The following is a 17,836-nucleotide window of genomic DNA, read 5'->3' on the forward strand; positions in this document are numbered from 1 at the left end:
GATGTTTACTTTACTGCATCCAAAATCTAATTTATTAAGGATAAAAAACAAAATTATGATGAATTATATGTTTTTGAACATTATATTTACACCTAAACACACACTACCATAGTCTCATAATGCAATTTTGATTCCATAATGGTCCACTGTCGCCTCAAGGCAACATTGCAATTTTCTATAATGGTACGTTGTTGCTTTCGGGCAACAGGTGCATTTTAACAAGTTTCCATTATTTAATAAGTAAATAAATTGCAAAATTAAACTTTACTAATCCATTAGTGTAAATATATTTTTTTCCAGATGAAAAAGGGCCAGGAAGTTTCAGACCGTTTTAGTGGAGCAAAATGGCAAACCTGTTTCCTTTGAAAAAGTCTGCAAAAAAGGGTTTCAGTATGGCTTCTTGAAAGTCATGTGATAAATTAAAGCATTGTTATTGGTTCTCTAAATGGGATGAATTGTGGAGATGTGGTATGTTGTGTGTCATCTGTCCTTCATCATCATGGTTACAACAGCCGAGGGATGAGAGAGGAGTTATACCTGCTATAATGAAAACTTTTCAGAGGAGCCAGTGACTGTTTCTTTCATGAATCATCCAGTGTGATATGATCAGAGTGATTATCTGTGTGTGTGTGTGTGTGTGTGTGTGTGTGTGTGTGTGTGTGTGTGTGTGTGTGTGTGTGTGTGTGTGTGTGTGTGTGTGTGTGTGTGTGTGTGTGTGTGTGTGTGTGTGTGTGTGTGTGTGTGTGTGTTCTGTCACTAAGCAGTCATTACCACATCACATCTCCCTCTCTTTTTGTGCCTACATTTCCATCTCATTTTCGTCTCAACACCCCACACTGCAAAAAATCAAATATCTTACCATGAATATTTGTCTTATTTTTAGTCAAAATGTCATTTCCAGTCAAAACAAATCTCATTCTACTTAAAATAAGACTCATCACATTTAAAAAGCAGCTTGTTTTAAGACACTTTTTCCTTCTTTCAAGCATATTTTCACTTCAAATAATCTGTTAGTGGGGCAAGTTTTTCTTTCTTATTACAAACACAAAAAACTTGCTTTCACTGGCAGATTTTTCTACTTATTTCAAGTGAAAATGTGTTTGAAACAAGTGAAAATGATCTAAAAACAAGCAAATTTTTAGGTGATGAGTCTTATTTTAAGTGGAAAGGGATGAGTTTTGACTAGAAATGAGACATTTTGACAAGAAATAAGACAAATATTCTTGGAAAGATTTTGAGTTTTTGTAGTGCAGTGACTTCTGTTATAAGACCTTCTCTCTCTCTATCTGTCCTGATGTTTGTGTGTGCGTGCATGTGTGTGCATGCGTGCATGTGTGTGTGTGACAATTTGACTGCTGCTCCTGGTTTATATACCACATGCACAGAGCCTCTCTCACTGCCACTGGCTGCACAGAATTATCATACAGTGGTTGATTGGCCATTGTTTTGACAGTGATGGATTGGCTTGTTTCTGATTGGGTAATTACTCTGTGATGTCAGTGAACAGGGGTTGGGCAAGAAAAGGGGAGAGAGAGGCAGAAAGAGGTAGAGAGAGAGGAGGAGGAGGAGAGAGAGAATGGAAGGGAGAGAGACACTGATTGTGTGTTAGAGAGAGAGATAATGGGTGGGATAAAAAAGTGGGAGGAGCAAAAGGGAGAGAGAGAGAGAGGTCTATCTATCCTAAACCTGCATAAAAACAAAGTGTTCATAAAGTTACACTTTGTCCCTGCACTGAGGGAACATTTCAACTTTCCATTTGGCCCGTTCTCTGGGTTTAGGTCATGTTTCAGCTTTCTGCTGGGCTGGTCTCAGCACAGCACGGCCAAATGTTCTGCCTGCAAACCATCACCTTTAATCTGATGTGGAAATGTAATTATGTTCTTTTTCTGCAGCGGGCTCCAGCTGGAAGCCGGGGCTGTAAAAACTAATTAGCACCTTCAGAAAACGCCAAGTCTCTGACACCATAAGGAGCCAACAGCAGCCAGACACAGCAGCCCTGAGAAACCCCCTAGAGATCTCCACAGAGACCGAGGGACCCCAACAAAAAATCTGGACACTTTGAGATGCCCCTGTAAATCTAGACACCATTTGGAAATTTAGACCCCAACAAAATCTTGAATTCATATGTTAGAGAAAAAAAAACTGTCTAGAAACCTTTAAAAAGTATAAAATAACTTTTTTAAACACCTGTATATCTCTAGAAACGTCATAAAATCATTAATATTTCCAGGACTGCTCCTTACACTGCAAAAACTCAAAATCTTTCCAAGAATATTTGTCTTATTTCTTGTCAAAATGTCTCATTTATAGTCAAAACTCATCCCTTTCCACTTAAAATAAGACTCATCACCTAAAAATTAAGTTGTTTTTAGATCATTTTTACTCATTTTCCTACTTATTTCAAGTGAAAATGTGTTTAAAACAAGTAAAAAGTGTCTAAAAACAAGCTGCTTTTTAAATGTGATGAGTCTTATTTTAAGTATAATGAGTTTTGTTTTGACTAGAAATTACATTTTGACTAAAAATAAGAGAAATATTCTTGGTAAGATATTTGATTTTTTTTTTTTTGCAGTGTAGACCTTTTTGGAGTCCACTGACCTTCTCAAATACCTGACTATTAACTATCTATTAACTTCAAACAACCAAAATGAACTTGTTCAGAAACCAGAAACCCTTGGTGTGGCTGGAGGAGACCTCCACAGAGCTCTGGAGGTCCAGAGTCCAGGTCCTAAGACTCTGATGCCTCCAGAGATGGACCGGGCTCATGGCACCAGATCAGATCTGTGTGAAGTTCAGCCGGTTTGTACCCGGTGTATCCACCCTTACAGCCCTACACGCTGACGTTCCATCAACACCACAAAGAACTAAAAACATGCTCTGCACAGACTCAGTGCGGCTCCATTGGGCCTCATTGCCGAACTCCATCATCCCTCATTGAGCAGCGAAAAGAGAAACACAACACATGGCCTTTACAGCTCAGCTGCATGGCTCCTTTTCAAATAAATAGAAACTAAATAAATATAACCCAGGTCTTGGCTGGCGCAAACTGAGGGGCCTCATGTCACCATCTGGCCAAAGATCATCAGTGTGCTACAAGATGAATCACTCAATATTAAAAAGCGATCTCACCTTCCCATGGAACGCACACACACACACACACCCCTCCCCAGCTTTATACAACTACCCATATGGTTCATATGTAAAGTTTTTCCTCTTAACTTTATGATGAAGTTTAGGGTAAAATCAGGCTTGAGTTTAAGTTTAAGTTTAAACTTCATACCCCAAAAGCTCTACTTCTACTCGTCTGAATTGAAGTGAACTTCTCACTATACAGTGTAGAAAACAGTCATAATTTATAATTTGATCTGCGGTGCTTTGTGGGACATTTCAGACCCATGAGACAGCATAAAATGGGTCACACACACACACACACACACACACACACACACACACACACACACACACACACACACACACACACACACACACACACACACACACACACACACACACACACACACACATACACACATGAGCACACACAGGTTATAAATGATTCTGCTGTTCTTGAAAAAACAAACGGGTTCCACACAGGATCTCAGAGCTCTGATTGGAGAAACACAAAACCAGCCAACAGAAAAAACACACATCCACAATTAGCAACAGAAAAACCATTTATCCCGGTGCAAAGGTAAACATGTAGAGACAAGTTAATGAAATTAGAGGAAAGGGAAGGCAGGCCGGGGGCGGGGCGGGGCTGATAAAGGCCTGAGAGCAGGACAGCGCTTTGAAATACTGCTGCCACTTTTTTTTTTTTTTTTTTTTTTATCTACCTGTAGCAACGCTCTACAAAACCAAATACAAAGACGGAAATCCAAAGATTTGGCAGGTAACTAGTATTAGTATAATGAAGAACAAGTACGACAGGAAGAAAATCCTTCATTTGTTCCACAGTGGAGACAAATGCTGTCAGCTGAGTCAGTTTTCAGGTTCAAAGTCATCTTTTTTTCTGTGAGATCTTTTTTTCTCCAGCACAAAAGCTAACACAATCACGCCTTTTGTGACTATTAGGTCAAAGTCATGTTATTTTCAACTAAAGTCACATTAACTGCTATTTTCTGTTCTTTTGACCTCCAGTTTTCTGGATTGACCAGAGTGTAGCAACGGAATTAATGATAATAGCTGGATTTTTTATGAATTGCAGAAGCTTATATTTAGCCATGTATGCACGTTTTCCTTTTGGCCACTAGATGGAGGAAAAGTCAGTTTCCAGGACAGTGTTCACAATTCTGTGTGTTTGCATGTGTGTGTGTGTGTGTGTGTGTGTGTGTGTGTGTGTGTGTGTATCAATACCTAGCACAGAGTTTTATGCCCATCAACAGAAACAACACCACACAAAATATAGGCTTCAGTTTAGCCTCTCTTTAAAGAGGTCTCAATGTATGTTATGATTCTTCTTTGCGTCATAAATGATGTAACAAAATGTTCACCTTCCCTATTCATTGATCAGTAAATTATTGGAAACTGCATTGATTTACAAATGGTTCTGCAAAATGGACTGTGTGTGTGTGTATAGTGCTGTATCTCCTGTTCATACTTGGATGCACATTTGGTTTTCAAATACAGCCCCTCTTTATAAAAGTGAATGGTTTCACAGAAATTAAGTGTTTTTAGAAAGAAAATGCAAATGTTAGGGTGTGTAAATAAAAAATAGCTTTGGGATATATATTTAAATATGTATACACTGCAAAAACTCAAAATCTTTCCAAGAATATTTGTCTTATTTCTTGTCAAAATGTCTCATTTCTAGTCAAAACTAATCTCTTTCTACTTAAAATAAGACTCATCACGTTAAAAATTAACTTGTTTTTAGATCATTTTCACTTGTTTCAAACACATTTTCATTTGAGATAAGTAGGAAAATCTGCCAGTGAAAGCAAGTTTTTCGTACTTGTAATAAGAAAGAAAAACCTGCTCCACTATCAAGTATAGCTATCAAGTATTTAAGTATAATGAGATTAGTTTTGACTAGAAATGAGACATTTTGACTAAAAATAAGACAAATATTCTTGGTAAGATTTTGAGTTTTTGCAGTGTACATGCTAATATGTGGTTTATGAAAAACTGGTTGTTGTTGCCATTACATTGCTACGTGTTGTCGAGACAACCGTGGCGCCTTGATCTGCTTTACTTTTACTTTGATCATCTGTCTCACACACACACACACACACACACACACACAGGCTTGTTGTCAATAACTGTCACCGTTTCATTCACAAGCACTTTTATTTTCACACACACACACAGACACACAGGCTTTCAAATGTTTCTCACTCACCATATATAGGCCCACAAACACACACGCACGCACAAACACACACACACACACACACACACACACACACACACACACAGTGTGTCTGAATGGCTGTCTGTTCCGCTTGTCTAAAATGGCCAAAGGCTGTCCTGGACAAAAGGGGAGTGACAGGCCTCTCTGATTGGTCATGGCAGACTTTGACTGACATGGGATGGCAGCTGGGTGGGGTGTGTGTGTATGTGTGTGTGGGAGCCACGCTGCCTCACAGCTGTGTGTTTGTGTTTGTGTGTTGAGCTGTTGTTGCTGAGCAGCACAGACTAGACGTGTAACAAAGAAACTGCAAAGTCTTTCTACCACAGTCAGACTGAAGGATCCAAACCCGCCGACTGTTTCCATTTCATTTTCATCCAACCAACCCAGTCAACAGCTCCGTTTAGTTGACTGTGTTCTGATCCTGTGTCAGCTGACACTCTGACACTTACACTTCAGTCAACCCCCTTCAGATTCAATTTCCAACACGCTTTATTGCATTAACTGCGTTCGATGTTCCTGCACTTAAACAGAATCCACTTCCACTGACCTCAGTCTCAGCTTACCTTCTCATTTAAATGACATTTCAGCTGCTTTCAGCTCTTTGACTCAAACTGATACCTCAGCTCTGCTCAGCATTTAGGCTACAGGTAACACTTCAACTGAAATTTTGACTTCACTCAGCGCTCACACTTCTACACACAACTGGAACGGCTTTTAACCTCAGTATTTGTATTCATGCTGCCACTTCACCTGCTTAACAGATGTTATTTACCCAATGGCCTTCACTAGTTAACATATCCATTCTAGCTCATTTGATTTGATTTGATTTTTATTTGTCTCAAACAAGCACATCAAAAGACAAACAGTAGAAGAAAAACAAAAAGAAACAAAACAATAATAATGATACTGTGCAAGTTTGAGAAGGGGCTGAAGGAAGCAGAGCTTATCAAGTTCAGCCCCCCCTTACATTGTGATTCATGTCATACATCTGTAGTTCCATACAATTTAGAAGATTAAAAACATATTGCTTTACAGTAATGTAAAATAAGGCCATGATTATAAATATAAATAAAAAGAGTAAAACTGTCAGTTCTTTATAGCTGACCAAGAGTGTGTGTTTGTACTTACTTTTAAATTATCATTAGTCTAACAATCATTAGTTTAGAAAAATATATATCCTTCTTTATTTCTATAGGTTCATATGAAATACATACAAAATACAGACAAGAGAAAAAAAAGAAAGAAAAAGGTAAAGAGTGACAACAAAAGAAAACTGGTATAAAACAACCATGTCTAAAAGGCAAACTCATACATACAAATAGCATACAAATAAAAATATGATATGTGATTATTACTATTAATACTATGAGTATTTGTGGATTTTTGTGTGATTTTGTGCGGAAATCTATTATTATTGTTGTTGTTATTATCGTATATTTATCAGGAGAGAAAGCAGATATCAAAGACAGCAGGAAATTATGTTCCCAAATGTTTTTAATTTCTGCTAATTCACACAGACGTTGCTGTTTCTCATTATCATGCAAAAATCTAATTTAGTACTAATTTGTCTGTAAATCCCTCCCAGCTCAAGTATTTTCCCAATTGCTTTGTGGTGACAGATGAAATCTGGAATATGTTCAGAGATATATACTCTGAGTTTAAAAAAAAAACTGAACTGAACTGAAGCAGCTGGGGAGTGGTTGAGGTGGATGTTGGGTGTATATTGGGCACAGCTCTGTAGTCAGGTAAGTCTGATCATTACTTTGGGAATGATTGTGGTTTTCGTGAAATTTTTTTTTTTTTTTTAAAGAAGGTCCATAACTAGGTGATGGGTGATGATGAGGTGGTGTCTCTTACTGTGCATAAACTGTCTGACTTTTCATATGTGTCATGTGTGGGCGTGTGTGCATGTTATAATTTATGAAGAAAATACAGCTAATTGCAACCACTTGTTAAAGTCTGAGGTCTGTATCTCTTCTTATGTCATATTAAACACACACACACACGGGGGGGGGGGGGTCATTATTGCTGGGATAAATGTAGAACCAGTCATTAACCTACACTTCTTTGAGACTCATATATCACACTCACACACATAGACACACACGCACCATCATGTTCAAGCTAATCATGAGCCAGTGTTCATTTATAATCAATCTCAGATGTTTGACACTGGCAGTAAATAAACAGCAGACCAGTGTGTGTGTGTGTGTGTGTGTGTGTGTGTGTGTGTGTGTGTGTGTGTGTGTGTGTGTGTGCGTTTGTGCGTGTGTGATTTCCATATGGCTGGTGTGGAATGAGAAGCAATCCCAGCATCTATCCATCACTTTGACCATGCTACAATCCATGTGCTGTGATTTGCCAACTCAATTTGTATGTGCTTGTGTGTGTGTGTGTGTGTGTGTGTGTGTGTGTGTGTGTGTGTGTGTGTGTGTGTGTGTGTGTGTGTGTGTGTGTGTGTGTGTGTGTGTGTGTGTGTGTGTGTGTGTGTGTGTGTTATAATGTTTAACACATGTTGTAGGGGTGAAGTTCTCTTCATGAAGCTCCACTCCTCAGCATCATATGAAATAAGGTTTTGTACTAACCAGCTGTCGACAGCTGGACACTGTTGAGTTGAGCCTCCTCCTCAGGGCATCTGGACACTTAACATTACCAACTCACTGTCATAAGCAGAGTGAAGACATAGCTGTGGTTTTCAACTCAGTCATTTTGGAGCTTTATGGAAGAAAAGGCTTAACCCTTGAAATAATTTGTGTTTTTATACTACAGGTTCTGACTCCTCGGGTCAGAGGTTCTGATGGCCTTGAAGACATCTCTGAGAATTTGATATTGGAATACTGCTAAAATTTAGTTATTAATTAAAGTTATTGTGCTTTTTATTTTGCTGTCCATCCAAAAAAGCACTGTGAAACCAAGGCAAAGTTAGGGGTGGGCGATACGTCAATAGATCGTGAAGGATTAGAGTGTGTAGACGATCTGCCAAAGTGCAGAGATCGTAGGATTGTCTGGGGCACATTCTATAAATTGCAGTTCTATGCTGCAAAGTGCAAACAAAGGACATTTGCAAAGTTTGCTAAAAGAGATAACAACAGTTACTTTAGTTTGTATTTTTATTTGACCCTTTTCAATCAGCTATTTAGTGTTTTGATACACTTAAAGCAGAAGTGAGTGATATATTTGTGTTAATATAAGTCTTAAATAGTTCTATCTTCCGACAGCAATCACTTACATAGAGTGTTTGGTCTGAAACACGGGTCTGTCAGTCCCTCTGCTCTGCTCTGAGCCGAGGAGAAAACATTTATCGTATCCTACAGTTTTTATCCAATGAGGAGAGAGAACGGCATGCAGGGCTGTGTGTGCAGCCAAGGAACGCCGTGAATGTGGTGACGTAGGGACGAGGACTGTTATGGTGCGTTCAAGGAAACTCGTAACTCCTGTCCTGTGAAGTCGTACCAGTTCAATCTGGTACGAGTTCACGGGTCGGAAGTTACGAGTGGCCGTTATAGTGACTTTCACAGGTAAAACAGGTCGGAGAAACACGAGTGGGTTGCCTGGAACGCTACAAAGTCGTAAGTTGTGACTTGAAGCTGTAATTTACGGTTTCAAAAGCCTGCCTGGAACGCAGCATTAGCCAAAACGACCGGATCGCTTACTTCTGCTTTAAAATCCTGTTAAAATGACTGTGTTGAATAAAACAAACAGTAATGTCTTCATTAATATTTTACTTTCATGTTTATTGAAAGCTACTTTTTATGTTGCAAGAGTCCACTTTATCAGAGTGTTGTTGTTTACCTTCTAGTATGTTAACGTTGTTTGCACATGTTGGCAAAACTGCAACTATTTAGATTAAAATCTGTTCAGAAAGGTTCTTTGGCCTAAATTGTCTGTTTTTCTTTTTTCGATTTAAGATTGTGATGAAATCGAAATTGTGACTTCATTTTTAAAAAATCGTGATATGATATTTTTGCCATATCGCCCACCCCTAGGCAAAGTGCAGTATCTGCAAAGATAACTGTACTCCCTACATTCTATCATTTACTCTATAATTCCATTGGAGTAAAAACCAAGGCAAAGTGCCGTATCTGCTATAAAACGGTCAAAAATCAGAAAGACAAACTACAAAATACATTTAATTCAGTCCACCTTTATCTAATCAATTATAGACTTGGTAGTTGTTCATAATTTGATGCTTAAACCTGACAATGAAAAACACAAAAAGCTGTTTTTCTTAGTTTGACATTTTTACAGATACTGCACTTTGCCTTTGTAGGCAGATCTGGTGAGATACTGACATTTCATCGTGGAATAAGTTACCAGTCATTTAAAGTTGTGTTCGCAATAAACATCTTGTTGCAGTTTATTTGCATCTGAACCAGCTGCTAAGGTGCTGAGCTGCTGCTGTGTATGTAACACTGTTGTTGTTAGCAATTTGATTGGTTTGGATTATGAACCAATAGAATATACTGGCGACAAAATCGAATTTGTCGCCGTTTCGCTTGCTCGCTGTCAGGATGCAGCGTTAAGAGCAGATGGAATGGACACCGGTGGTGACAGTGGACTGTGGACATGGGAACTGGGACCAGCTCAGATCCCAGTCAGCTGGTGGACCAGTTGTACCAGTCCTGACCCCGGCAGATACAACAGCTCCAAGGCTGCAGTTCTTTTCATCTCCAACCATGGACCAGAGCCAGTACTGGTGATGCAGGAGGCTCCAGCTGGTCTCTCAACTGTTTTTCCCCTCATTGATGTGTCAGTAAATTGAGCTGATTGAGCTGATTATTTTGATCACTTTCACATTATACAACATGATGAACTGATCCAGTGGGTGTCAAACTCACACACAGTGCATTTTGATCTCTAAAATAACAGCGAAATAACCTTTAAATAACGAGAACTCTTTGTTTTGGTACAAAGAAGAACAAGTACATTATCAAGACAAAAATAAACCACAGCAAACTGACATAGTGAAGTTTATTTTGCGAACGCCACGTTTCCCATCTGGCCTCTTCAGGTTCACTCAACAGGAAGTATTCCTGATATTCCTGTGACCAACCAGAACCTGCTTCTCATTTTGGCTGTGCAGGATGAATTTTATTAAAGATACATAATTAAGATGTTTACATTTAATGAACTATCCTTTCACAAAGAATTATGAACAACCTGAATTTATTTGAGAGCAATACGTGCATTTTCAACAATATTAGGCCTCTTCTGTCTTCTATGTTATTTTCATACTTTGCAAATTCATCCCTCCTGTGAGCCTGTTTTGGCCCACGGGCCACACATTTCACACCTCTGATGTAACACATTGATTTGATTTGACTTTTGGTTTCATATCTGTTGCTGTATTGTTCTTCTTTAGTAGTAGAGACCAACGTGTGAAAGTTCAGGAACTGTTTAAATGCCTGAGTTCATGTCTTAAAAGTTTTTATAAATTACATTTTTGTTTCTAAAGATAACTAATCTCAGCAGTTTCTTGGGGACAGTTGGCTTAACATCATCTTTTGACAACAACAAACTTTCAGCGCCAGCAAAATTGATTAGTTATTAGTTAAAAATAACTTGCAATGCTACGGGAATAATCCTGTAGCATGGCCACGTGATTATTCCGCGCTCCCGTAATCTTTTGTTTATGTTAAGATACACAGATGTACACGCCGTAACATCGTATATGTTATATAACGTCATTCACCGCTCCATTGGTTGATTTTTCGCCGGCTTTGTTAAAAACAAGTGCACATGGCCAGGAGGAGGGTTAGCAAAACAGAGGAAAAGCGACCAGACTTGCAAAGTTCCCCTTTAAGATGAGTTGTTGTTAACAAGACAAATCTGTAGCTTAAACTAAAGCACCAAAAACAGAACATAGGCTTGATGTAACCTCAGTTCAATTCATTCAAATGCTTACCTCCATTTAAAAGCTGAAATGTTTTTTTGTTTATGAATAAATATATAAATAATGATAAAGATGTTTCAAGTACTAGTGCTGTTTGAGAAGTGAAGGAGGAGCTCTCTCTCTCTCTCTCTCTGGTGGTCTCTCTCTATTTTCTCCTCCATCCATTCATTCCCAGATGGGCAGATTGTCCTGGTGCTCGCCCTCTGGTCACATTTGACCTGGAAGTGCTGTGATTGGTCCAAAGGTCATGCAGCTGGCTTCTCATTGGTTGAGAGGTCATTCCTTTGGCCCCAGAAGGTCCCAACCCCATCCATCACTGTCACGAGGGCTTCTGTGAACACCATTATTAAAAGTCACTCTGTGTGTGTGTGGGGGTCTGTCTGTCTTAACGCCTGTGTGAATCTGCCTTGGGTTGTTTAAATCTCAACTAAATACTTGTTCACTATGTTCTGTCTGTCTGTGTCATTTGTTTCTTTCTTGTTTCAGAATGTCCCAGTTCCCAAAGCCAGCTCCATAAAAATGGTTTTCCTAGTTTGGTGTGGAAAAACTGAACTGATGTGCACAGAGCAGCAGCCTCAGCCCCAGTCAGTGTGACTGTGACACTGAGAGCTGGCTGTTTTTACTCAGTTGGTCTCGCTGTTGGCTGGAACTTGTGACTTTTCGACGCTGTATGGAGGAGACGATCAACCATGACACGTAGCTCACTGAACACAGACAAGACAAGAAACTGTGTTTTGCTTGATAGTTGTAATTAAAGGGGACCAATTTGGCTCATTTCGTATTTCCTATTTTATCACTCTGCTCTTAGATTTACTACCGGGGATAGATATGACATCCATCATTGTGTCCTATATGAAAAAGTTGGTTGGTCTTCTCTCTCTGACAAATGCATGAAATATTTATTTTCAAGGCCCTTATTGGTAAGCAGCCCTCATACAGTAAACTGAAAATCTTCAGATTCCTTCTTTTAGACCTAAAATGTTAGGAAAATACAGCCCCGAGTTAGCCTAGAAATCTAGACGCACCCTAGCGGCAGCAAAAATATTTGCTCCGTAGGTGGGTCTAGAAACGAGCCATAGGAACTTTTTGAGTCTCGAACACCGATTGTGTTCACCAATCACAGCGCTCTATCTGTTTAGAGAGTCGTTGGGCGGGCTTAACGTGATGACGACATACATTTTAATTGGCTTGTCAGGCTAACGTCATCCTGCTCTTTGCTCTGATTGGTCGTAGCGCTAGCTAGCGCTACCCTATTGCGTGCAGAGGCAGTTTGAAAGACAGCCTTCATCCCGCCCCCTGGATTGAGCCGAGGTCTACCGGTCGTTTCCAGACTATACATTTTAGTGATATAGTCTGGCTCGCCAGGCTAGCCCCGAGTTGAATTCGCCTGGAATTGTCCTTTAAAGGATAATTTCCGTTTTTTACAACCTGGACCTTATTTCTAGCATAAAATACAATCATTTTACTCACCCAGAAACTTTGTGTGTCATTTGGAGTTGTTTTGACGAAATTAGCCCCAGTGGAGCGGCGCGTATATCCGTATAATGCGAGAGCACGGGGCACGCAATGCAGCCTCTAAATATCACATTATCCGCCGCAAAACTCGTTCATTTCGCCAATATTTTGTTATGATACACTAGTGATATTCCCCTCCGAGCCCGTGGTGGCATGTTAACAACATGCTGCGCCTGTAGGTTGACTACTAACCTCCGACCTGGATGATGTCATCTCCGACCGCTGCCCGGCTCATTCTGATAATAATCATTCTGCTTCGGCATTCGGGTCCATTTTTATCTCAACTAGCCGGAGCTTTAGTGAGTCCAGGTTGAGGAGAGGAAGCCTGTGGAAGCTGAACTTCATCCAGCTGCACATTTTGTTCTGACAAGTCAGAAACACGCAGATACGAACCATAGCATTAGCCGTAGCAAGTTAGCCGCGCCGGGCAGCGGTCGGAGATGACATCATCCAGGTCGGAGGTTAGTAGTCAACCTACAGGCGCAGGATGTTGTTAACATGCCACCACGGGCTCGGAGGGGAATATCACTAGTGTATCATAACAAAATATTGGCGAAATGAACGAGTTTTGCAGCGAATAATGTGATATTTAGAGGCTGCATTGGGTGCCCCGTGCTCTCGCATTATACGGATATACGCGCCGCTCCACTGGGGCTAATTTCGTCAAAACAACTCCAAATGACACCAAAGTTTCTGGGTGAGTAAAATGATCTTATTTTATGCTAGAAATAAGGTCCAGGTTGTAAAAAACGGAAATTATCCTTTAAGTGATGTTTTGTAGGTTTGTGATGTTGTATGTCGAGCGAGCCAAAGTTCCTCATGTCTAACTTCAGGGTCTCTGATATTACAAGGAGGAGTCAGGACAATTTCTCTCAGACATTTGATAATGTTTTTTATTCTGTTGTTTCCTGTAATTAATTCATAATACAAAAAATTCAATTTAGGATATTGACAACGACCGAGTCTGATAACTGAGGGAATAAATGCCCATAATTATATTGCTTTCTGAAGTCAAGACACTCAAAGATGAATGAGAGGACAGTGATCAATGACTGAACAAACTCACAATATGATAGTTATAACCACATAGAATAACATGAAAAGCAACAATGGTGAACTAACTTATTCATTACTCATTCATGCTGCCGGCCATTTTCTAGTTTAATCCTTTGTGCTGGTATCAATATTTATATGGATGTTGACAATGATTTTATATCCTTTTTTGGACTCAACTGCCTTCTTGTAAATAAAGTCCCTCACAGTTTTAACCACACCTCTGACCTCAGTGTGAGAAGTGGCATCGAATTTAAACATTTGATGGAGTTTCCACAGACTCCAGATTCCACATTCTATTATTTTGAAGCGCTATCACTGGACTACACTCTACTCAGAAATCTCCAGACTAGATGTATATAAATTTATATATTTGAGGAAACTATTGCACCAGGGTTCAATTCTATGCAGATATCAATAAAGAAGAGGTCTCCTACACTGACTTCAGTAACTCTCAAACAGACCATCTGCTTGACGGTGCTACACTGCTCAGGGCAAATCATTGCTGCAGGTATTGTATCTGTAAAAGAGAGGATAATTAAAAACATTTATCACCTCCTCTCCTGAACCATTAAACAATGTGACCCGTTAAAGCTGGTTTTCCCCTTCTACCCACACAATCCCTCAACTATTTCTTCTTCTTAATTCTGACTTCTTCAAGCACGTCCTTACTAGATATCAACAAGTCAACAACAGGTTGTGCACGTTGTCTTGGAGCTAATCAAACAAGTGATGTGTCAGTCCAGATGTTGATACACTGGTGCAAGTCTCCTATTTAATCAGACAGAGAACTTGTGTCTGTTCTTGTCTCGTTGGATCTTACTGCTGCATTTGACACCACAGACACCATTTTTAATTTGCATTTGACCATCTGGCATATTACAACTTCCACCAGTACTCCATTTACACAAAAGTGAGACACAAGGTTTTGTATTTGAACCAAACTGTTTGTATGGTTCCTTCAATCAATATTAGCTCCATTAAAGGAAGATGAAGAAACCCCAGTAACTGGCCCTGTTAGACATCTTCATATTATGGATTGGATTTGGGCTCGAATGTGTGAGGATACAGTTGTAAGAAAATGGGCCCAAGCTAACATAGGATCAACTGAGAAACTGCATAAAAGGCAGTTTCAGATAAATAAGGACTTCTATTAAAACATGAAACATGCTCGTGTGGAGTCCCAGATACACAAGATACAATTAGATTGAAAAACAATTGGTGCCACACCATACATTTAAAAGAGAGGGGATTCTCCAGCCCCAAAGCATGTTGGAGAATATTCCAAGAGTTTGCAGCGTCAAATGAAAAGGCTGATTTACCTAGCTCAGACTGTACATGAGAGACCTTAAGACACATGAAACCACTGGATCGAGTTCCAGTAAGACCCAGAGCATCATTCTAGTAGGGATGACATGTACTGTAATTGCCTGTCTGTCCCCGCATCGCCACGGCAGCGGTGAATGCAAGTTCCGTTGCCCTCAAAGCCACAATTTTTTTCCACAGACAGCGTCAGATGGAGACTCAAACATGACCCGAGAAGTTTATTTACTTCAAGCAAGCCGACATGTTTGTAAAACTAGATCTAATTCAAAGTCTCCCGGAGTCTCGCGCGAGACCCAAGTTGCCGTGCACACGTACAGTCGGAAGCTCCCGTTTGTGTCATAAACACAGGAATATCAACTCTTGACTTGCTTGAAGTAAAAAAAACTTCTCGGCGCATGTTTGAGTAGCCACCTGACGCTGTCTGTGGAAAAAAATGTACACGCAAGTCAAGAGTTGATATTCCTGTGTTTATGACACAAACTGTAGCTCCCACTGCACCTGAACACACCGCGCACGGCAACTTGGGTCTTGCGTGAAACTCCGGGAGACTTTGAATTAGATCTAGTTTTACAAACATGTCGGCTTGCTTGAAGTAAATAAACTTCTTGGTGCATGTTTGAGTCGCCATCTGACGCTGTCTGTGGAAAAAAATTGCGGCTTTGAGGGATGTAAACAGCCTAAGCAGCAGAACTTGCATCCGCTCCCATTCATTGCTGCCGTGGCGATGCAGGGACAGACACAACTACCGCAAAACAGGAGCAATTAAACTGAAAATCTTCAGATTCCTTCTTTTAGACCTAAAATGATAGGAAAATACACCCCCGAGTTGAATTTGCCCAGAATTGTCCTTTAACTCCTGTTTTAACTTCTCTTCACTGGTTACCTGTCAAACTTGGTGTTGATTTTAGATTTTACTGATTACCAAGCACCTGCCTAAGGTCTGGTTATGTCCCAGGGTGTGATGAAGTGCTGCAGTCAGAGTTGTGTTGTAGTTCCACTTTCTAACTGTATTTTGGTGTTGTTCTAATCATAAATTTGATCACTATATATATAAACAGTATATATATATACAGTATACTGTATATGGGGCTATACTGTATATATCCTATATGTTGGCTCAAATGGATGTTGTGGTAGTGTTACAGGATCAATATGTCCTTTGAATCTGCTTATCACACATAAACACACACCCACGCTGCTCTGAGCTCTGCTGCTGTTACATGAGGCTAATCCATTAACATGCCACTATCAGCGCTGATAAGTGTGTGTGTGTGTGTGTGTGTGTGTGTGTGTGTGTGTGTGTGTGTGTGTGTGTGTGTGTGTGTGTGTGTGTGTGTGTGTGTGTGTGTGTGTGTGTGTGTGTGTGTGTGTGTGTGTGTGTGTGTGTGTGTGTGTGTCAGACCTCCAGATTGGCAGTATCACCTCACATCCTGTGACCTGATGTGACTCTGAGTCTATTTCTTTTCTCCTCTACTTTGGAGAGCATTTAGTAGATTGAGAGTGTTAAGGTGTTCAGTTGTTTTCAAAGATTGTGGTTGTACTGGTTGTGAAGGATGATGTGTTAATAACAGTTCATTGATAATAACGGATTAGTGATCAGAGAAATAAACACAAAATAGCCTGAGCCCAAAGACAACCCTGAGTAAAGTGTCTGTGTCTGTACAACAACATGGGAAACTCTCCACAACTCCAGAACTAGAGTCTTGTCATTTTAAAGGTCAGACTGTTTGACTTTAGTGTCATTTAGGTACAAAGGCAGTTGAGTAATTTGACTGCTACACATGAAATGAAACACTTACAGAAAACCTAAAATAATTAAACTTGCTGAAATAAAATAAAATAAAAACATGAAAATCACAGCTTACTCACTTTTTGATACATATGTATTATATTATCATAATATTATGCTATTATTATTATTATATCTTCAAGTGTCAGACTCAAACAGTAGAACTAAAATACAGTGTTTTACTGCATCTATTGTACCATCAATGAGGACAGGAGCTTGTCGATCTGCCATCCACGGCCACCTGCACTAAGGTTTGAGGAATTGTGGCAAATCTGCATCAATAAAATGGATATTGAGTCTGAGCACAGGTTTACTGGGAGCCACCAATAGCCACCAAAGGTACAATTTTACTTTAAAGCCCCTGTACAGACTTTTAATTTATGGTAGTGTTGATTTTGGCGGAGAAGCTTCCGCTACAAACAAGCTTAAAATATAGACTTATTTCATTTTTTTCGGAACAATTTCGCATTTCGGGGCTTCAATACAAGACGGACATTACATAAGAGCAGCATGGAGGTATTTGGATGTTTTTTGGTGTGTCTTTTTGTTACAAAGACAGTTGGTATCCCTTTTGCAACCGTTATATGGACATGCACTGCTACGCCGAGACCCCCTGTAACTCAGAGAAGCCACGGAGGACTCTGAAACTTCTCCCAGCCCTTAGTCCACATGAGGGGGAGTAGATAATGAGTGCAATTTCAATTTTGGGTGAACTATCCCTTTAAGTATATGATGCTACAGTTGTCTCACAGGCTATGACATTATGCTGCTACTTGACTACAAACCTCAGGAAAACTCATCAATACAACTTATTCAACATATAAAGAATGTCCAACACTTACAGCCATTGCTTTTTGAGGGACACACACAAGGGACTCATTTGAAACAGCCACGATATGACACACACAAG

Source organism: Trachurus trachurus, assembly GCF_905171665.1.
Source record: "Trachurus trachurus genome assembly, chromosome: 8".
Classification (NCBI taxonomy): Eukaryota; Metazoa; Chordata; class Actinopteri; order Carangiformes; family Carangidae; genus Trachurus; species Trachurus trachurus.